General features: G+C 46.3%; 1 protein-coding gene across 1 annotated transcript in view; it reads left to right on the top strand.

Annotated features, from left to right (window-relative positions):
- The window catches only part of BTBD9 (BTB domain containing 9), a 415,294-nt gene that overhangs the window by 374,273 nt on the left and 18,478 nt on the right, over positions 1 to 22,543 (top strand). The gene's annotated exons all lie outside the window — the stretch shown is intronic.

Below are 22,543 nucleotides of genomic sequence, written 5' to 3'. Positions count from 1 at the left end.
AACATAGAAAAAGAGGTTGTTCAGGCCATACGACTCAAATAAATCCTACTACTGAATTATCCATACTTCAAAATTATGAAGAATTCCCAGCCACTCCGAAAGACCATAGGAAGAAGTAAGACCAAGACAGGGATTCCAAAGCAAGATGAGAAATTGGGAACGTTTGGGGAAGATTGGGGGTGGTGTAGTTGCGGGGAGAGCCCATTAAAAAAAGAAAAGAAAGGAACAGAACAAAAACAAAGGAAATAAAAGGTTTGACTAATGACCACATTGGGCAGGAGCAGTGGACAGGGTCAGGGCAGACCTGCAGGTGGGTGAGGAACTGGGTATGAAGAAAGCTAACTAAATATCTAAATTCCAAATTCCTGTTCAGGGACAGCTTCCTGTATTTAGAAGGCTGGCTATTCGGCACTATAGTTCAGTGGGATCAGTGTTAGAATTCTTTTTAATAGAATTCTTTTTAAATTATTTATTGTGATAATCTACAAATTTTCCCCCAAACTCAGGATCATAACTTCATTTCTGCTGGTTTGACTCACATCAGATCTATTTTTAAAAATTTTTTTTGAAGATACAGAATCCGTAAAGAAAGCAGTGGGAAGAGCTAAAATGGGAAGCCAGAAACAACATATGTGGCCACACCCCTGTTTACCTGTGTGTCACACATCTAGTAACAATTCAATATTTTATATGTATGTCTAATTTACTTTTGTTATTTTAATTTAAACTAAATTAATTAACATGTAATGTAAATTGGTTTCAGAGGTACAGGTCAGTGATTCATCAGCCGTATATAATACCCAGTGCTCATTACATCATGTGCCTCCTTAATGCTCATCACCCTGTTACCCCATCCCCCACCCTCTCCCCTCCAACAACCCTCAGTTTGTTTCCTATGATAAAGAGTCCCTGGGGTGCCTGAGTGCCTGAGATGATTGAATGTCTGTCTTTGGCTCCAGTCATGATCCCCAGGTCTAGGGATTGAGCCCCGCATGAGGTTCCTAGCTCAGGGGAGGTGTCTGCTTCTCCCTCTGCCTCTACCCCTGCTTGTGCTCTCTCTCTCAAATGAACAAATAAGATCTTAAAAAAAAAAAAAAAAAAAGTCCCTATGGTTTGTCTCACTCTCTGATTTCATCTCATTTTATTTTTTCCTCTCTTCCCCTATAATCTTCTGTTTTGTTTCTTAAATTCCACATATGAGTGATATTATATGATAATTGTCTTTCTCTGAGTGATAATTTACTTTTGACGTATGTGGGTGTTCCTATTTTTGAAAGACAGATATGAGTTTTATATATTCCTCAGCTAGAACCTTTACAGTTCATGGTGCCTTCATGGGATCATATTCTGAATCTCATTTTGTCCATTATTAAAATCAAGGTTTTTTTGTTAAATAAATAAAATGATTGAATTATCAACGCCATGTTAGACCTTTCTGTCTTCATCAGTGTGTTTTTAAGCACTTTTATTAATTAAGTGCTATATTTGAGTGGCTACAACAAGCCCGGTTTCTTAGGATAAATCTTTTTTTTAGATCTATTTGTTTGAAAGAGAGAGATTGAGAGAACGAGTGGGAGGAGGGGCAGAGGGAGAAGCAGACTCCTTGCAGAGCAGCAAGCCCAACAGGGACTTGATCCCAGGACCCTGGGATCATTACTTGACCCAAAGGCAGACACTTAACCAACTGACCCACCCAGGTGCCCTAAGATAAATCTTCTATTTTGGTGTCAAATGTGTCCAATTCATGATAAACAGTTAGACCAGTCTCTTACTTCTCTGGGTTTCATTTCTTCTGAACAAGGAATAATTATTTCAGCTCCTCCCCATGCTGTAGGTAAATGAGATCACATCTCCGACAGCCTTGCCTAGTCTTTAGGGGAAATCAGCAGTATCGTTATTGGGCTGGTAACTGCTCTCTTCCAAACTGCACACCACATAATGCTTGTGGCGCCCACAGGCTAGCTGGGCTTCCACTGGCAAAATGATTTGAATGCAGTAGCTTGTCGTGGGCGGTGCTCAGGGTTCCCTGACATTCAGTGGGCAGAAATCTGATGGTGGGCTCTTAGCCTGTGTGTCTGTGCTGCAGTGGGGTATTGGCTGTCTAAGCCTGAAGTGAAGAAGGTGGCAGTGGGTTCATGGGGGGTGGATTTTGAACAGGAAGTGTCTGGGTGATTATAAGAAGGCAGGTGCTGATTTACCTGTTTGCCAGTTTATTTTCTTTGGGGGAGGCAGTGTTTCAATTTACTGCACTCCTTGGAGGTTTGACATATCAATTAGATGTTATCGACAGTAATAGAGGGGCAGTTGCTGTAAATGTGAAGTTTTTACTGGTAAGCCATGAAATGACACCCCAAGGGACTGTAACAGCGTGGCGTGATAAATATCGTGTTACCTGCACACGGGCAGAGGGACTGATTAATAGGGGAGGATGATTCTATCTCCTGCACTAAAATGTTATTTATTCATTTGCTGTCAATCAAACCTTCTGTTCTAATTGGCTGAAAGGTTAAATCATCAAGATCTGCTCATAAACCAAGTTAAGGTAGGAAGAAAAGCAGCATTAAATCATAATCAGTAGCTTGTTTATTTACAGCATTATTGCATCTGGGTGACCTTGGAGAGCCTCTCTCTGCCCTCTAGTTACAGTAGCAGCCCTGAGCTAGGGACTCGCATGCATGAGTGGAGGTTGCTGGAAGGAAGGAGATGCTCTCCATATCTGCAAGTGTAGTCAGAATCGAGAGAAGGTGGCGCTCAGTGCAGTGTTGCCTTCGCAAATTAGACCACTGCTGCTCTTGCTGCTGCATTTTTAATGTATGGCTCTCGTATTGCACGATACTTGTAAAAGGAAGACTTATTTTCGAAAAGACAAATATATTTCCACGCTAACAGTTTTATAAAGATGTCAGTGAATAAGTATAGGCATCATTAAATCACATTTTAAAGGCAGGCTTCTCGTTGTGATAAATCTGCATTATCAGGTCTCATTTCTGAAATGAATCATACACTGTAAAACTTTATGGGAGTCGAGTAAAAGATCCCTTGTTGGCCAGTACAAGTGTATATTGTCAAACCGTGCAGAAAGGATAGCTTCAAATCCCAGTGAAAACGCTGATAGGGTTACACCCCTTTCTCAGAAGCAGTATATTTCAAGTCAAGCTACTTTGGGGAGGTAAGAAGCTTTTCTCACTGCCAAAGAAGCTTATTCAAAGAAAGCCAAGAGTAAACTCCCATTCAAAGGATCTTTCTCCTCAGCTTGGCGCCCTGAGAACACAGCTTGCTCTTCAGTGGGGCTGGTAATGGTAACCCAGAACCGCAGCGCTGAGGCCCGTGGGGCCTGCCCTGACGGCATGTGCTCATGCGAGGGCACTGTCCTCACCACAAGCACCACCCACCACCCACTCTGGGCTCACGCTCGCTCACCCCCACCTTTGCCTTCAGCAGCCCAGCCAGGCAAACCCTGCAACTGAAGAAGTGGACTGCTTTTCCTTTACCACGATGTTAAACACATTCACTCCGCGTTGAGTGTTTTCACCATAGCCAGGTCAGCTCAGGAATCACCAATCTGATACACCATACTACCATATTAAATACCAGCGATCAACCATAATTAAGATAAATTTCCAAAGAGGGTCTGATTGTCACCCCTCTGAGGTGACAGGAGTGGCCAAATGGCTTCCACAGTGTTTGAAATTTTTTGCGTGTATAATTTAGGTCACCGTGTCTGTGGAGAAGTGGAACCAATGTCCATTGGTAGCTCATACGGCAAAGCCGGCCGACATTATCTGCTCTTTCATCTTCTAGTGACTGCTGAGTTCGTTTAACTGTAAGAACACACACCCTTTTCACAACCAGCTGGCCTGCCTTGTCAGCTGTGTTGTTCCACAGTCAGGCTGCGTGGGAGATGCAGGACACTCTCCTAGACGGAAGGACAAAACTGGAGCCATTTCTTCAAGTCAGAGAATTAATCAGAAAGATGAATACTGAGAAGCTGGACTTGGGTGCCTAATTTAGTAAGGAGAGACTATTTAGTTTAAAGAAGTACGTGATAAATTCCTCACGCTCCTTCCAAAGGAACAGACTCAGCGGCACTGGAGTGTGCATTGCTTGCGCTAAACTAAACTAAACCCTCCACAAAGAGCTGGTCAGTCATCAGGAGCTGTTAGTATTAAGGAGCCTGGCTCACACTCTGGGCGGGCACTCACAAAACCCATATGGGAGAGAGGGTTAGATAGAGAGGGTTAGAAAGTCACATGCTCCATATATTGTTTGGAGTTTGGATTCTTTCTCCCCTATCAGATAAAATGTCATGCATCGCTAGAAATTAAATTTCATATGTATAGAAATTAAATATCATATATAACTAATCATTCAATCTCTCTGCCCAAGAAATATACAATCTGTTTATCATTGGGATTGGAGACTAAAGAAAATTAAGACAACCAGTGTTTCCTTTGTGCGGTGGCCCTGTCATGACTTCATGTGGTTCTCTTTCTAAGTTTTTGTCTGTGCCCCATGCACACTCAGCCTACAGGTTAAAACCCAGGCAGTCAGTGGTAGACATTCCAGATCAGGAAAGTCAGAACCTGGTCATGGGTTCAACCTCCTCCTGGGGTAGAAGAGAAAATTTGGCAACATCTCTGCAATAGAAAGGGGTAAAAGTCAGGATAAGTAACCCTAGGGGAAGTCTGGCAGGTCCAGGGGCTTGTTCTAGAAATAGCACAGCCTAGAAGCACTTTGGGTGTGTCGCAGCCTTGGATGGTGGGATTCAGAAGTAGACTGTTGGGCTGGAAGGGTTACAGAAGGACCTTAGGACTTTAGGGAATGAAGGGAATTCAGCAGGGTCAGGGTCAGGGCCTTATTTGGCCTTATAGCCTGTTTTTATACAGCCTGTAAACTGAGAATGGTTTTTACATTTTTAAAGGATTGTTTAAAAAAATAATAAAGAAGAATATATGACAGGAGCTCTGTGGCCTAAAATACTTAGGGTCTGTCCATTTAGAGTAGAAGTTTGCTGACCCTGGGGAATAGGCTGGACTAAAGTACAGAATAAATGGTGGAATCAGGGTCTGACGTGCTTGTTGAATGATAGGGAATGAGGTGAGAGCCAGTTCCCAGGACCCAAGTACTTGAGAAGAGGATCAAGAGCAGGGCTCACCTTACTGCTGAGTAATTTCCTGCATCCCCCCTGGCTGGGGGTAGGATGGAGCTGGGCTCTGGGAGGGGCTGCAGGGAAGGGAGAGTCAGGTGTGTCCCAAGGCCAGTAGTAAATCCCTCAGGGGCACAGGGAGTCGGCATAAGAGGGACTTCTGACCTTTATAGTGACAATTTACAGAGTACTCTCCCGGCACTACCTGCAGGACAGGCATCTTCTAGACAGGCATGACAGCAAAGACTCCAGAGATCCGATGATTTACCCAAGGCCATAAAGCTAGTGAGTGGCAGAACCTGGGCCTAAACCTCGATATTGTGACTTCTGGCTGGTGGACTTCCTGTTCCAACACATCTCCTGTCCCTGAACAATGATCCTTGTCCAGAAGACCTCTTCACCTGACCAGGATACCTGTGGAGCACTTGGAAAGCTGGATTTGAAACTTTTCTGCCCACAGCATCCCCTCCATATCAGACACCCATCCTCACTACCACTAAAATTGTCCTCTTAGGTCTTCCTGGTCCTCTTATTCTAGAACTGCCTATGATTTTTTCCAGCTTGCTGCCTTCTACTTGGTGTAACACAGCCTTGTCCTCTTTATTGCAAAATAGAACAGTGGCTCCAAAAATGGGAGTGCCAGTCCATCAGCATCACCAGGGAACTCATTAAGAAACACAAATTCTCAGGCCCCATCCCAGACCTACTGAATCAGAAACTTGAGGGGTGAGGACTGGCGTTCTGGTTCCACACACCCTCCAGGGCCTGCTGTTGAATCTGAGACCCCTTGCAACAGTGCATCAGAATCACTCATGGACCATACCTCCTCCCTCCCTGTGGGAAGCCCTGCACTAGAGCATGTCCATGTTCTCTCCAGAAGGTGGATGTCATGTTCTACACTGAAGCTGTTAGTGACGGCTATCATACAGGTTATTGTATATTGGTTCTGTCCTGAGAACCAGGGAGAATTTCACTGCCACAGCAAATTCTTCAGATGCTATCACCAGCTGCTAAGCATCCCTGTGCTGGGGCGAGAAGTTGAGGAAGATGAGGCATGAGCCTGCTACCGCACATGCAGGAACCCAAACTTGGGAGTGTCAACATCCAAGGTATTCAGAGAAAATCTTTGTTTCCCAAATGCTGCATTTCTGTGGAATGCATTATAGGGCATCTAACTGGAGTCAGTCGCCATAAAAAGAAGGCCAAGACTAGAACTCTCAGAAGTGTTCTACCAGAGTGCTGGTCCCCCCATCTACTTGCTAACAGGACATTTTGACTTAAAGCTGGAAGTCACGATCATTCCCAGAAAGATAATAAAAGATGAAGAAAATAAAAATCGTAAAAATAAAGATAGATATCCCTGAGGTCCAGCCATTGTCCAGTCATGTGCTCTGAGTCCTCAAACCGCATGGTGTCGGAGTCCCATTCTTTTTTTTTTTTTTTTTAATTTTTTATTTTTTGTAAACATATATTTTTATCCCCAGGGGTACAGGTCTGTGAATCACCAGGTTTACACACTTCACAGCACTTACCAAAGCACATACCCTCCCCGATGTCCATAACCCCACCCCCTTCTCCCAACCCCCTTTCCCCCAGCAACCCTCAGTTTGTTTTGTGAGATTAAGAGTCACTTATGGTTTGTCTCGCTCCCAATCCCATCTTGTTTCATTGATTCTTCTCCTACCCACTTAAGCCCCCATGTTGCATCACCACTTCCTCATATCAGGGAGACCATATGATAGTTGTCTTTCTCTGCTTGACTTACTTCGCTAAGCATGATACGCTCTAGTTCCATCCATGTTGTCGCAAATGGCAAGATTTCATTTCTTTTGATGGCTGCATAGTATTCCATTGTGTATATATACCACATCTTCTTGATCCATTCATCTGTTGATGGACATCTAGGTTCTTTCCATAGTTTGGCTATTGTGGACATTGCTGCTATAAACATTCGGATGCACGTGCGCCTTTGGATCACTACGTTTGTATCTTTAGGGTAAATACCCAGTAGTGCAATTGCTGGGTCATAGGGCAGTCGGAGTTCCATTCTTAATTTCATGTGGTTCCCTTTCATGATGTGTTGTCATATCCAGGAGAGATGGCTCCAAAAGGACACTTGCCATCTTTAGTCAGAGAATAGAGCAACGATCCTTCATAAGGAGGGAAGGGCAGAAATACTGATATCCTCCCCAGAGCTTTAAAACTGATGTTGAGAGCCCTCCTCCCTGGGGCATTTTGTAGGCTAAGGCTAAAATCATTCCTAGTGGCCGTGGTGTTAGGATTTTGTTGTTGTCGTGTTCATCTCCAGCGTAATGTCTCCTCAGTACCAAGTCCCAGGTCTAGAGTTGCGCTGACTTGATGGAAAAAAACAGCTGAATGTCAGAACAGCTGAAATTTCATCCATTTCTGCACCTTCCAGCCCACAGCCCTTCAGGACTGCCCAAGAGGACAACAATGTGATCCCAAATGGGGCAGAACCATCACGGCATAGGGAGATGTGTAAAGCATCTCACAACTTTAGGAAAATCTACTTTGTGCTTTCATACACTTGGTTGAACTTTTCAAAAATATTGACTAAACAACTTGCCAGCTGTGATTACCAACAGCTCTATTTGACAGTTGTTGACAGAAAGCCAGTGGGCACGTGCAACGTCATCTCGTGCTAACAAGGCCTTCATTAACGGCTGTTGAGATGAGTGTTCTCCTGGACCCGGAAGAGTGATTCCTGTCCCCTGGCGGTGTTCACTCGAGCATTGGTAAACTGTTTGCTTAGTGAGCCCGGGGGCAGACATGAAGCCCGCCTGTACATCTCCATCATGCCCAGGGTGTTTTATGTTCCGATCTCCAGGAACACAAATAATATTCTTTCTCAGCTGCTCCAAAATACAGCTGATAGAAAATATCATGGAAAAGGTGAATTGCCAGACAGTAAGCCCTCATGACCGAGAGCTTATTCATAAAATGATGACAAATTTATTGCACACATTCACTGCTGACTTTCTGAGATTAATAGCTGATCTATCTGATCTTAAAGGCTGACAATGGAATCAGAAAGAGTTACTGGTCAGTTTTCTCACCCATCCCCTTCACCCAGCAACCTTCCTCCCCAAGAAATAATACAGAAAAATAAGCTGATTTAGCTTTAGCAACAGTCTTACAGTATTTTACTGTAGGAGATTTCCATGTGCCAAGGATAACTTTTAACCTTGTTGAATGCAGTCTGACTTCTTGGCATCTTTCTTCAACTCTGCAAAGCCCTCGGGGCAGGGGACTAGCACAGCGAGTAACTAGGGGTAGATTGAAACACAACCTGAAAGGAAGCCATATTTTTGTGCATGTCTCATGGCTTCTTGTTTACTACGAAGTAGTAAAGAAGTCATTGTTTGATGTCTTAGCCTTGGGGCATGAATAAAATTCAAAGCAGGTGTTAAGAAATGCACTGCTTCACATCTTGGGTACCGGTGCACACACACACACATACACCTGTGTACAGGCGAAGCCTAGGTTTACAAAACACGGGGAGGGAGTTTCCGAGGCTGCTGGCCTAAGGGGAATCTGGATTCATCACAGGGAACGAGATGCCTCCCATGCGTTTTGCTCCCATCATTTTGATCCGGACTTGACTCCTGCGGCGAATTAAAATGATCTGACCAGACCTCCTGGCCTGCCAGACCTCCAAGTGCTCTGTTTGCCCAGCTAAATCCCCCTACCCATCGTGGCATCTGAATTTTGTGTCACATATTATCTAAATGATCTAACCTAATTTATGTACTTAACACATGCCCTGGTGTCTGCTGTCCTGTTGGGTTGACCACCATGCTTTGTGAGCTCAGAGGGAGTGGCCTGCTGGCGGCCGGGATGCAGGCACCGAGACAAGCAGAGCAGGGTCACCCAGGGGAGTTCTTGCTGGCCAGCACGTGGACACGAGCCCGGTGATGCCGTCAGACAGTGACTTAGAACCAGGAAAGCCAAGGGCCTGCCTGGAACAGAGCACGCACCCAGAAATTCATTGACCCCAAGTTGCAGGTGGTGACTTTTTATCAAGAAAGTGTTTGAAAAGACAGAGAAATTGGGTTTTTTGAAGTTCTACTTTTCTATTAACAGAAAATGTCCCAGAAGAAAGATTGTTACACGCACCACGCTGCCTTACATCAGCTTTAATTGTGTTGAATGCGGCAATTTATGCAAATTCAAGAAGGGGCCTTTATGGGGCCTGCCAGAGACACTTGTCACCTTTTTATTGTAGAACTCCTATCAGAGATTCCTGTGTGTTCAGTGGCTTGAGGCTAATCTTGGGCAGCACCATGCGAAGAGCAGTCGTTTTCATCACAAAGAAACATTTTTTCGTACTCTGGAGATTCTTAAAGCTCTCCCCAGTGCCCCCAATTTCTTACCTGTTCAGCTGCGAATATCAGGCCCTTAATGGCTGGAAAGGGAGAGTCTATTTTTAAGTTTTCACCGAATATCTCCCCCGTGTTAGTTGCTGAACGAATTTGGCATGTCATCAGATCTGGAATACCCGCAGGAGCTTAGTGTAATTTTTAGTTATGAAATTGGTCAGATTTGATTCAGAGAACGTCTGGCAGCCCTTCCGGAGGGCCACGGGCTTGCTTAGGTGTGTGTACTGTGGTGGGTTTCTGAGGTAGGGGCGGGGGTTATATTCTGCACGGGCATTTGGTGTGAATTTCCATAAAAGCCCTTTTTTAAAACCTGGAATTCAGGGCCATTTTGTCCTCATTGTGTTCTAAATCCTTTCAGTATTTAAGACACTAGGAAATGAAATTGCCAAATTCTTAGCATTTGAAAATTGGCTCCTGCCCAGGTGCGGTCCTCGCATTTCCAGCTCGTGTCTCAGAGGGAGTGTGCTCCAGGGGGAGAGACAGGCGACAGGCATTGGAGAGTCACGCAGCGCCAAGGAGGAGCAGCGTTCTCCTCAGAGGCAACGGCCTTTTCAGAGCAGGCCTGCTCTCCTTATAGGCTGAAAGGAGCCACTCGTGTCCCTAAATCAATAATTCTGTGGCGCATTGTACTTGCCGAGGACAGGGAATCCTCTAGGGAGGAACAAACTAAATGGTCCTGGCCCCCACCAGCCTCTAGAGCTGCCTGCCGGCGTGGCCGAGCTGCCTGCCCTTCCAGCCATCCAGTGGAGGCCTAGACCAGGGGGTGGCTGTGCTCCAGGCACATTTCAGCAGAGTCCCCCAGCACCTGAGCTGGGCACCAAGCAATCAAGTAGACTGAACAATATGGAGCCTGTCGGGGTATTTGGAGCCTGTACAGGGCTGTGAGGGAGAAGTGTGTCCCTTTACGCCCACCGCAGGCTTGGCCTAAAGTAGTCCAGTCTGTTCTGGACAGGACCTTCACAGCACAGGAAACCTAAGCCCCAGGCAGATCGTTCTCCTCAGCTGCCGTAACCGAGAGAGGTGAATGGCCCAGAGCCCAAGCCACAGATGGAGAGCGCGTCCCTCCTCCTCACCTCTGCGGGAGGACCACTCCCATCCTCCTCTGTAACACCACCCAGCACAGGACCCCGCAGCCTCTCCGAGTCACCACGTCGATGTTTCTGGTTTCTCTAGAGGGCCAAGAGTTACTACTCAGTTGCCAGAATCAGCATGTTGCTGAGAGCCCTTCTGCACGTGGACCAGTAATGGGCCCAGTCACATCGGAAGGGTCACTGGGTGGACTCAGCACCGTGATAGCGAAGTGTTGGTCTAGACTGCTCTGCCGGGTTCCTGAAGTCTGGTCTGCGTCTTTACTTCCAGAGTGAGCTAGGAATTTTGGTCTCCCGAACAGGTGGCTGCAAGAGTCCTTATATGTGTTAACTACACAATCACTCCTCTTTTCAGCCTCTTCCTGCCTGTCCCTCACCAGTGCGGGGACTACTTGGTGGTATTTATTTTTCAAAGGGGAAAAACGGATTTTTGTCTCTGATGTGGACCTAGAGCCATACGAATACTGAATTTATCTGAAGAAGATGAATAACTGACCTTCAGCTAATGGCTAATCCTTCAATATCAAACAAGGTGAATTTCTTATACAAAATCTTATATTTATCAGAGCCTTTGAGAATTCCAAGGACATAGACAGAACCTGGAGTGCTTGTGAGTAAGGACTTCCCATCTCCATGCTGTCTTGGGAATTGGTTTGTTGAAGTTCTTGCAGGCTCTGGATCTCTCAACTTTGAGCAGGATTATCTCGGATAGTAGCTATTTCTGAACCCATCTCTTATTCCCTTGTGTGCAGAAATCTTAGTGGTGTGAACTTTGTAACATAAAATCTTCCTTACGTAAAATGCTCAGCTATATCTGGTTCATGAAGAAAAACTAACAAAGGTCCTGAAGAATCTGTTGTGCTACCAGTGGGGAGGGGAGGAGAGTTTTGGGGGCAAGGATTTAGATGGCAAGTGACCCAGCTGGTGTAGGGTGTAGGGACCCCAGACACTGCTGCAGTAGGCTTGAAACACACTTTCCCCTGGAGGAGCCTACATTTCCCTCTCCTACCTGTTGGGCTCTTGGAGGAGGCAGATAATGGGCAAGGGTAAAAGGTCGTTAATTATAAGATCCAAGTGTGACAGAAACCCTATTAGAAAGAACACATCTCTTCAAAAGACTTCCCAGACATTTAGAACTGTTTCAGCCGAGTTTAAATTTGCGAGGGAAACCATTAAACCTCGGAAGAAAGAAATGCCAGACCAAGAGGGTGCTCTGTAGACACTAATTTGATTGACCAGGCCTCCCCTGTTGCTATACCACACAAAAGCTCTTGCCCAGATGCATGTGTGTGTGCGTGCACACACACACATACCCCAACACCCACCACCAGTTGTGTACAAACATAAATACAGAGGCAGGAAGAAACATGAATTTTCTCTTTTTTTTTTCTGCATAATACTCAAATTCATTGGGTTTCTAGCACAGCTGCTGCAAGAGAGAAAAGCACTTGGCCCCAGAGTCTGTTTATGTGTTTGAGCCGAGAAAGCGATTTTTGTTGCAAGGAGCTCTAAGTGAGACAGACAGAGTCAGAGAATGAGAGAGAGAGAGATAATTATCTAAATTATGTTCGTGCTATTATCGAAGACGAATATAGTTAAAATGTAATTAAATATGACGGGCTAGCAGGATGTAAGCCAAGCTTTGGAATGCTAATCATCAATTACTGCATCCCCTTAGGGGAATCAAGGAGTGCTCCGTGGCAGGGGGTGGATGGCACCAGAGTGGGAGCGGGGGACTTGGGGATGGGGAGCTGAGTGAGGATTCAGGGTATTAAAGCTGCCCTCTCCCCTCTGCTCCCGCACAGACTTATCTGAACGCTCTAGAATGTCCCCAGGAACGAACTTTCCTGTGGCTGCCACAGGGTTGGAAGCTTTCAGCTCAGCTCTTATGAGGAGCTGGTGTGAGGGTCCTGACCTTTCCTTTGAGAGGAAACTCCTCTAAAGGGGAAAATTATGCTATGAGCAGGAAGGTAGAAGCAAGACCAGCTCATGTTAAAGCAGCAAATGCAAGTGCGTGCACCAGCACCTGCCGGGAAAGCAGAACATGCCCACATAGGTCCAGAAATCTGAGGCAGGAGGAACCTGGGGGACTGTTGACCTGAAATGTAATTAGGACTGTAGATGACACACGACCGCTGTCCCAGCACCCCCACCTCACCCCACCACCCCGAGCCAGGGGAAGGGCTTGCCCCCCACGCCCCCCACCCCCGCTGTACACTGAAATCCCTTGTAGAGTTTAAATGGGACTCATGCAAGACCCACCCCCCAGAGATTCTGAGTTTAATTGGCCTGGGGCGTGGCCTGGGAATGGAAATGTTTAGAAGCTCCACAGAATAACCTTCTACCAACTGTAGCCAAGGGGAGGGCAAGCAAATTACTTTTTTTTTTTTTTAAGATTTTATTTCTAAGTAATCTCTGTACCCAAGCTTGGGGCTCCAACTCAAACCCCAAGATTAGGAGTTGCAAGCTCCACCAATTTGAGCCAGCCAGGCACCCGAGATTTTTGTTGTTTGTTGTTAAAGAAACATAATTGGTGTATCCTATTCTATTTTTTCTGTATTTTCTATATTTTTATATATGTTAATGTATATTATATGTTATTTATATATTAATATATATTTTATAGAAATATCCCATAATTCTATATTTTCTATATTTGTGTGACCTATTCTAGGTTCCTAAAGAATTTTGAGGTGGTATGATTCCTGTGCACAAGTTCCTTTGTTCCATTTAGCACTGCCTAAGGCTGGGAAAGAAACCTGGCCGCCTTCTTGAGTCAGGAGGGTGGTGTGAGCAAGCAAAGCAGGCCAGGGTAGGCTCCAGGGAGATGCAGACCACCAGGAGCTTGATGGCCTGGGTCTGTCTCATTCACCTCAGCTGTAGACAGTGTTGTCTTTATAGAAAAGGACCCAAGGATCCCAGATCTTCAAGTTTTTAAGAGAAACCTATTTGTACAAACCTGTTTTTCTTTTCATGTGAAATCTCCTGATTTTTTAAGTGGGATCTAACTCAAATTTTTAAAATTACTCAGTAAACTAGCAAAAATATGTCTTCTGAGCCTCCCCTGTGTGACCTTTGATCTCAGGAAGCGTTTGGCTGAGCAGCATGTGACTAAAGGGTCCTGGGATAGAGTCCCGCATCGGGGTCTCTGCTCAGCAGGGAGCCTGCTTCCTCCTCTCTCTCTCTGCCTGCCTCTCTGCCTACTTGTGATCTCTTTTATTTATTTAATAAATAAATAAAATCTTTAAAAAAAAGAAAAAAAAAAAGCCAAGTAGAACCACAGGGGTCATTAACAAAAAGCAGGACTCCCTACTTCTTTCTTCCCTCCCCCAAGGCCCACTCCCCAGAGGCAACTGCTTCCCTTCCTTCTCTTTAACAATTTTGGAGTATTTGCAAGTTAGAATGTTTGGAGGAAATACGTTTAACATGGTTTAAAAATTTAAAACTAGGGCGCCTGGGTGGCTCAGTGGGTTAAAGCCTCTGCCTTCGGCTCAGGTCTTGATCCCAGCGTCCTGGGATCGAGCCCCACATCGGGCTCTCTGCTCACCAGGGAGACTGCTTCCTCCTCTCTCTTTCACTGTCTACTTGTGATCTCTGTCTGTCAAAAAAAAATTTAAAAACTAAGGACAGGCAAATGACTCTCACCCACCATCTCTTCCTCCGGAGATTAGTTTATACGTGAAATGAGTATGTGGATTCTCCCCATTTTCTTAACACTGATTTCTCTATACCGGGAGATCTCTAGAACTTCTCTGTCCCTCTCCCTAGCTCTCTCCAGCTGCATAGTCCTTGCTCATAGGGCTCGAGATGGATCATAATTTACTTAACCAGTCCCTTAGGTTGTCCGGCTTCTCTTGGTCTTCACAGGGTGCTTGTCCCTGCAGTGAGCGTGTCAGGAGCTCCCCTGATGTGAGAGGAATTGCTAGCTCTAGGCTCCGGGTGTGTACACTTAAATTATTGGTAGTTGGCTAGTCAGTTTACACTTCTTCCAGCCGCATGTGAAAGTCCGTGTCTCCCCACTGTCCAACATAACACATGATCAGACTTTTAGGTTTTAAGGCAAACGTTCCTGCCTTATAGACCTTTCTTTTGGCCAATGCCTTCAGATTTCTAAATGATAGCTTATTACGTTGTCTTTTAGTCCTGTTAGGGAAAATTATCTCCTCCCTCCTTTGAAAGATAAGGATTTAGCTTTGAAAGATAAGGATTTAGCTTCCCCCTCGGGTGAGTGTACGTCTCTCCCCACCCTCCAGTTCAAGCACAGTTTTTATCATTTATTATTAGCATTAGCATAACTGTGTAACTGTTGTTCAGAGCTAAGCCTGTAGTTTGCTAAGATCACCATTCCTTTTAGTATCATTTTTTTCCCCTGGAGTTAAACATTACTTACTTTTCCATATATATCATTCATTAATTTCCTAGACACATATCACCTATTTTTGTCAGACCCACAGAAATCCCTTCAGGCTGCTCTAAGACCTCTGGTAAATCCTTTGTTTTTCCCCTTGGAGCCTTGCCTTCTCTCCAGAGCAGGGTTGGTTGTCCTGGGCTTCACTTGGCTCCCGTCCTCCCCTCTCCCTGCCCACCCTCCTGGAAATGCCCCTCACATCTCTTCCTGTCAGATGCTCCCTTTTCTGGGTCCCGTAACTTTCTTTGCAGTAGTTTATTCCTTTGTTACTGGTGGAGCATATTTTCTGGAAGTTTCTAGTGAATGCACTGAAGGTAAATTTCTTCAGATCTGTGCCTAAATTGAAGTTTCTTTATTCTATCCAATACCGACTGGGCTGGGAATAGTTGTCTGGCTGGGACCAACTTTTCCCTCAGCATTTAGAAAGGAGGGCTCTATTATCTCCTAACTCCCAGGATTACTCTTGAAAAATCTCAAGCAGTTTTGGTTCCCTCGTCTTTATGTTGACTTGCTTTTGCCCCATCCAGAAACATTTAGATCTTCTAAAGTTTCTCAATAATATGTTTTGTTTTCTTACTTACCATAGTGGCCACTCAGTGGCCTCTATAATTTAGGAACTTATGTCCTTCATATCTGAGAAAGTGTCTTTTTACTTTGACAGTTTTATAGCTCATATCTTCTCTGCTCTTTTTTCCTGGGACATCTACTAATTGGGTAGTGGATGTCTTAGTTCAGGCCTCTCATTTTCTTATCCTTTTTCTTGTATTTTCTACCTTTGCCATCTTGTTTGATGTTCTACAAAATTTCCTCAACTTCTGCTTCTGTTGTGCTGAATTACTGATTTCAATTCATAGTTTTAATTGACAAGAGCAATTTCTTATTCTGAGTATCCCTTTTTCATATCATTTTATTCTTATTTCAAGGGTATAATAATTCTTTCATCTTTTTGACAGTAGTATAAGGGTTTTTTTTTTTCCTGAGGTTTTATTCTTTCTGCTGAATTATAACTCCACCCTCTGAATTATTTTTCTTTTCTATTTGCTTTTGGTCTCTATTTTTTATGTCTGGGTCCTTGGTGCCCCTTGACTGGCTGTTCACCTTCAAATGTTAGGCACTGAGAAAGAGCTGGTAGGAAGCTTTGTGTAGGAGGGTGGGTTTATGGATTTCCTTCAGGGTTTCAGACTGGGATTTGGACATTTGACTGGGAGACCTCTGCCTATTCATTAAGACCCAGCACACTAGCTGCCTTCGGTTTCTTCTCCTGGAACATTCTTCTAGATCAGCATGGCCATTTCCTCCGTTGATGTCGATTTTAGCTCAGTTGAGGGAGAACCTCCTGAAATGCGGTCTCTGGAAGCAGTGTACCTGTCTCAATCTACTTACACTGCCATATTTGTCTACTTGGCCCTATATTTTTTGTTCCTCTCTCCCACTAGAATGTAAGCTTCTTGAGGGTAGAGCCTAAAACAGGGCCCACTCCATAGTAAGCACTGGATAAATATTTATGGAACCCAGACTGGAGGGACAAAGAGCAAGAAGGTGGATCAGTAGCTCTAGGTCTTTCCTGGTGCGCTGGTCAAGAGTCTTCAGAGGGATCCTCCAGTCTTCTGCATGGGGTTTAAGCCTGGATCACAGTGTCTGAAAGCCAAAGGAGGGCTAGGAACTGGAAATCTCACCATCCGTGATACTCACTTCTGTGTAATTCTATGCTCTCAGCCCCAACATGCTCCCACCCTCTGCTGTGCCTGGTGCCCCCAGAGTAGACCCTCTCTGTTCAAGGATTCCCAAGTGAAATCCCTGTCTCCTGTTGAGACAGGAGAGGGCTTATTCCCAATGTGTTGGAAGAAAGAGAGGGGATATGTAGGGGGTTCATCTACTCTTTTCACCTGTTTTCAACCAGTCCTCATAGTTCAGCCCCTGTACACCCCGACCTTCAAAGGTGACTGGTGACTGAAGACTATGAACCTTTCGAGGGTCACGTAGTGTGAATCTGCTTGGGGTGTGTGTCTGTGTGTGTAGTAGAACACATATATTTGATATGAAGCATATATTAGATTTCCTTTTAGTGGAGGGGGCAAAGATTTAACCCATGTGTTCAGTTTGCCCCATGTAACTACCAGTCTGGCTTTGGCCATCTCCCCAGTGTTAACCAGGTTTGCTCCAGAAGAATTCTGACACTGGCATTCTCTGTATAGCATCAGCAGCTGAGTCCCATGATTTTCCAGAACCAAAAAGCTTAAGGCACTATTGGTACAGGATCTACAGGATCCCCAGAGAAGGCAGGATGAGGCTTAGGATGGAAAGCCAATCTCAGCTGAGCGCCGCTGCCTGCCTTCCTTCGGGACCCCTTGTCACCAGAGCCACTCTACATAAGCCCTGCAGAGGGGTGGCTGCACCCCTCCCCCAGCCAGCAGGTCCCCTGTCCTCTGCTCACTTCTGCAGAGATGCATTGGTCCTGAGCTGGCGGTGCCACCTGGCAAATCCACGTGTCCATCGGGGGGCCCCTAACTTCCACATGGGTGGTTTGGTTAATTCCACCCCTGCCAAATTCTTTCTCACATAAACACAGACACCATTTTAATGCCTTTCTTCTCCCTCTTTTTTAATTTATGTCAAGAACTGTTTAAAATGCAGGAAAGAATAAGATGTGTTCTAACATTCACTCACATACTCATCCCCAGAATTGACTGTAGTTAATATTTTCCACGTACACTTCGTCTTTTTTATTTTAATCAAAGAAATAAAACATTCCAGTTAATGTTGAAGCCTCCTTTGTTCTCCATCAGCAAACCCATTCCTCACCCTCTCCTCAGAGACAACCACTGTCATGAGTTCAGCACATCTTCCAGAATATTGAAACACATTTTGTGAGCATGCGTGTTTTCATGAGTAATGTGTGGCTGTGTGTGTGTGTGTGTGTGTGTGTGTTGTGTGGTTCCACATTGTACATGTCGTCCCCTAATTTGCTTTTTTAATACAACCTTCTGTGTTTTCCATCTCTCTAAGCTGCCGGTGTGGAGAGAGGGAACACCTGCTGAGCCTCTTCTCCACTTTGGCCTACGTGTGACTGTAAAGACAGAACCGTAGCCGGTGTGCAGGTTACCCCACGGCAAGCACAGTTTGCTCATTGAATCCCCACAACCACTTCAACCCCCTTGCACACAGGGACCTGAGGCTGCAGGGGCTGGCGTGCCAGGGGCGGCTTGTGATCCGCTCGCGTGCGCCACTCCTGCCCGGTTTCATGATGCCAGCATGGAAGTGAGGTGGTGTAAAACCCTGGGACCCAGGCTGGGTGCCCCAACCTCTCTATTGGAAAGTCCCCCCTGTGCTCTTAGGTGCAAAGAACACCAACAGTCACGAAATCTTGACACTGGGCGGCACTGGAATGTGGGCAGATAGTTTCTCTTTCTGCCTCAGTGTCTCGCCTCAGAAATGGGATTCCAACAGGCTGCCCAGCTACCTGACAGATTGCTGGGAACCTAGCCTGATAGATCATGATTGGGAAGCACTTTGTAAGCCCCACAGTGGTGTGCAGATGGAAGACACTGTTAGGAAGGCTCCCTGCCCACTTTTTCACTCCTTAACAGACCACCTACCCTATTCCAGGCACAAGCCCCCGGTTTTCTGCGCATGGCAGTACTTAATCCTCATTCCTGCAGCAGCCCCTTTAGAGAGACTGTTCCTAAGTAAGCTCTTGTTTTCCTGCCTTGTTTAATTACCACTTTGGCAACGACATCGTTTCCCTTTTTTTTAAACTTTTTATATATATATATATATATATATAGTGTGTATGTGTGTGTGTGTGTGTGTGTGTGTGTGTGTGTGTAGTGTTTCAGCCTCATTATGGGTTAAATTGAGTTTTATGAGTGTCAACCCAATCAAAATTTATAACTTTTTTTCTCCAGAAAAATTGCTTCCAAGCTTCAACCAACCAGTCACAGGGAAGCTTTGGAACACAACCAAGGTACTGTTGACACTGTTCTGTACTCAGATCGTGGAAGGATAGCTGTTCTCCCCAGAGGGACTGTGAGCCTTGAAGGGCAAGCACTATGTCCTACACGGATTCCCCATAACACCAGCGTGCCAGGCTCAGGAGTATGTTGAATAAATGCTTGCTTAATTCCTCCAAAGCCCAGCTCCCTTGTCTGTCTCTAAGAGATGGGTGCTGATGAGAGTGTCTTGGGCACCCCTGGGAACCCCTGCTGTAGTCGGTAAGTCACATACTAGCAAACTTGCCTCACAGATGAGGCCCGGGAAGCAGTGTGTCTTCTCCAGATTCATTTGGCTGAATGGTACTTGTAATAACAATACCATCAGTGTTTCTTTAGCACTTAGCACCTTGTTTTTGGATGTTTTTTCTATATGTATCTAATTGTCACCAAAAGAAAGTTAGATATTTTTATTATCTTCATTGTACAGATGAGGAGACTGAAGCCCAGAGAGGTTAAACAGCTTGCCTAAGGTCACAGAGCTGGGAAAGGGGCAAAGTGGAGATTCTAACCCAGAGCCTGTGGTGTCAACCAATGTGCCAAACCACCTCGAGTTCATGATCTATATTAAAACCTTGAACAGTAGGCAAGAGAGGTGCTTTTTAAAAACGCTTGCATGTACATTCAACCAAATGCAGACCACACAGAAAGATACAAAAGTCTAGTAGACAGCTCTAGAATTCTTTCATCCCAAGCTAAAGTCTTGATCAATATCTTGGCAAACATGCCTATAGATAACCCTCTCTGCACACATCTGTGGATAGATACGTATTTACAATCTCCCACACACGGGACCTCCCTCGAGCTGCTCTTTGGTGACCAGCATTGAACAGAAGAGACTGGAGCTCAGGAGAGGTGAGCCCAGCCTTCGGGGCCAGCCTTGGGACTTCAGTCCAGGATGGGGCTTTCTCTTTTGTCCCAAGTGCTCAAAGCAGAGGCCACACGCATTGTTGCCGCCCGTTGCTCCTGTTCCTTCTTCCCATCGTCCAGTCTTGGTTGTGAGCCAGGTAGGTGCATACCCTTGAGGCTCCTTCATCTTCCTGGGCCTGTTACCTACCAAGGAAGAGACTCAGGGTACTTGGCAAGGAGGGATACAGTTCTCAGGAAAACTCAATAAAAATACCAGTGGAGCCTCGCAGGGACTGAACAGTGGCAGTGGTTTCCTGGCGCCCCGAGATCTTCGAGTCACACAGTGATTGCGTATGTGGCCCCAACGTGGACTTCCAGTGCCGCCTTACCACTTCTCCGCTGAGCAGCACTTAAAATTGTTTGGAAGAAGTTGAGGGCAAATGGGATCTGATATTTGGGGAGGGAGAGACGCCCATTACCTCATCCTAACCACCGTCCCTTCCTACTGATATTTTGTTTTAGGGTTGGTATCCGGTTTTGCTGAAAATGAAATCATCTTTCAACTCTCAGGCTGTGTTAGTGAAAATGAACTCTAATGTGATTAGATATTAATGCCGTGTAATGGAGGATCGGTATTAAATTGAGGCCTTCTGATCCTATTACTCCACAAACGCTCCCTCCTGCTCCGGTTGCTGCCCTGCCAGCCCCCTTCCCCGGGCCCAGGCGAGGGGCTGAGGTGCTCGATCCCCAACCCCGCGGCCGGAGCCTGGCTCTGCCTAAGGCCACTCCCGGCCAGACCTCTCTTCCTTCATTGCCTTGGGTTCCCTGCCGTGGTGTGGGGGCATCAGGGGCTGGACCTCAGGGGGCGTAATTTGGATCTGCCTGTGCTCTCAGAGCCAGGAGCATGTTGTTGAGGATCACGAGCTTCCAAGTGCCGAGTTCTACCTCCACATCCAGAAGCAGTTGAAAATTTTCTGGACAGGCATGCAGCTAGAAATCTTAAGAACACAGTCTTTACCTCTTCTGCGCCCAGCCCCTCTGCACCCCAGTCCTTTTTGTGAAGCTGACTTGAACATGATAGTTGTCGTCAGTAGCTGCTGTCACTTGTCCTGGCTCTGCCTCCCTTTCCTGGAGGACTGGTCTGAGACCAGGCTGTGGCCCAGCCCTGGTGTGTGCCGTCACTTCCCATAGGAGTTGGGATGGGTGTCTGCTGCCCCACGCAGCGGGGACCCCTCACTTCCTTTGACCTGCCAGAGGAAGGATGCCCATCTGTCAGCCACACAGCTTGGCTCAGAAGTGACAGGCCTGTGGGAGCGCAGGCCCAGGGCTGAAGCACCACAGGGCCACCCTTGTAGGCCTGGCCCCACCCACAGGCTGCATCCCACCCTGCAGATGCCCCAAGGGAGCTGTGTGGGCCCGGGAGCAAGACAATCCCCCACCGAGAAAACTGGCCAAGAGTGCAGGCTCTGGGGCTGGTCAGATGGCATCACCTTCATGTATGAATAATAGCATTTTTACAGAGAGAGTGATTTTTCTTGTGCTGTTTCCAGAAAACTGCTTTCAGAGGCACAGACTTTGCACACAGGACGGTAATGACTTTTTAATGACCTTAAGGGGCCTGGGTGTCCAGGCAGCAGTGAATCAATCTCAGTGGGAGGCTCATCGTGAGCGAGAAGATGGAACACCTGAAACCAAAGGGGGAAAAAACAAACCACAAATACATATATTTTCTTTGGTAGCGGTACTTGGTAATTAGACAATTACAGGAAACAGCTTCCCAGCAGCTGGCATTTCCACTGTGTGAGCGGAGGAGGGATGGCAACAACTGTGAACTCCTCACATTTATTACAGAAAATATTATTGGAGTTTACAGTCGTGGGTGCCGTGCTCTCCTCCAGCGCATTCTGATGAGCTGTGAGCATTAAACCAAGAGCAGAGCTCCTCCTCTCCAGGGCTCTTGAGGGCCTGCTTGCTGGGCTTTAAATGAGCTGGGTTTTGAGCCCACCCAGAGTCTGGCTGGTGCTGACAGTAAGCCCTGGGTCGGGGGCGAGGGGTGGTGGGGGGGGTACGTTTGGAAGCAGGAAAGAGGAGGTGGGGGAGGCCTGGGGAGAAACAGGCTCTTCTTCCCCAGGTGCCATCATCTGCATGGGGCAGTGTTCGGACAGAAGAGCCTTGGGTTTCACATGGCACTGAGTGACCCCTACTTCTCCCTCCCCTTTCCTGCCCCGCCCGGTCCACTTCCTGCCCTGGCTCAAAACTCCTCCCAGAAGCCCCCACACCTCTTAGAGGCATGCCCCCTCACCCCTGAGGTGGGCGCATTTCACAGATGAGGAAATGTATTGGATGAACCCCACCGACCTTGATCACTCTTCTCTTTGGCCACACTCGTGTCTCAGTGTGGACTTGGACTATACTCTGTGCCTGTTGATGGCGAGCTTTGTTAGAATCCCAGTTGCCTTCACAGAAGGTAGGAATGCTCTGAGTGGGGATGCTAGGTACTGACTGCCTCTCTCAGACACACATCAGGTGGCACCCCGTTCCATTCCCCCAACTGTCCTATGTCGCAGGCCTCCTGAGGATGGAGGGCAGGAGCCCTCAGCATCTAACCCCCCCACGGGCAGTGTTGGCTGGGTTAACAGTGCCGTCTAACCAGGCACACGGTT

The sequence above is a fragment of the Mustela nivalis genome (genome assembly GCF_964662115.1).
Source record: "Mustela nivalis genome assembly, chromosome: 5".
In the NCBI taxonomy this organism is placed as follows: Eukaryota; Metazoa; Chordata; class Mammalia; order Carnivora; family Mustelidae; genus Mustela; species Mustela nivalis.
This window is presented reverse-complemented; position numbering and strand designations above follow the sequence as displayed.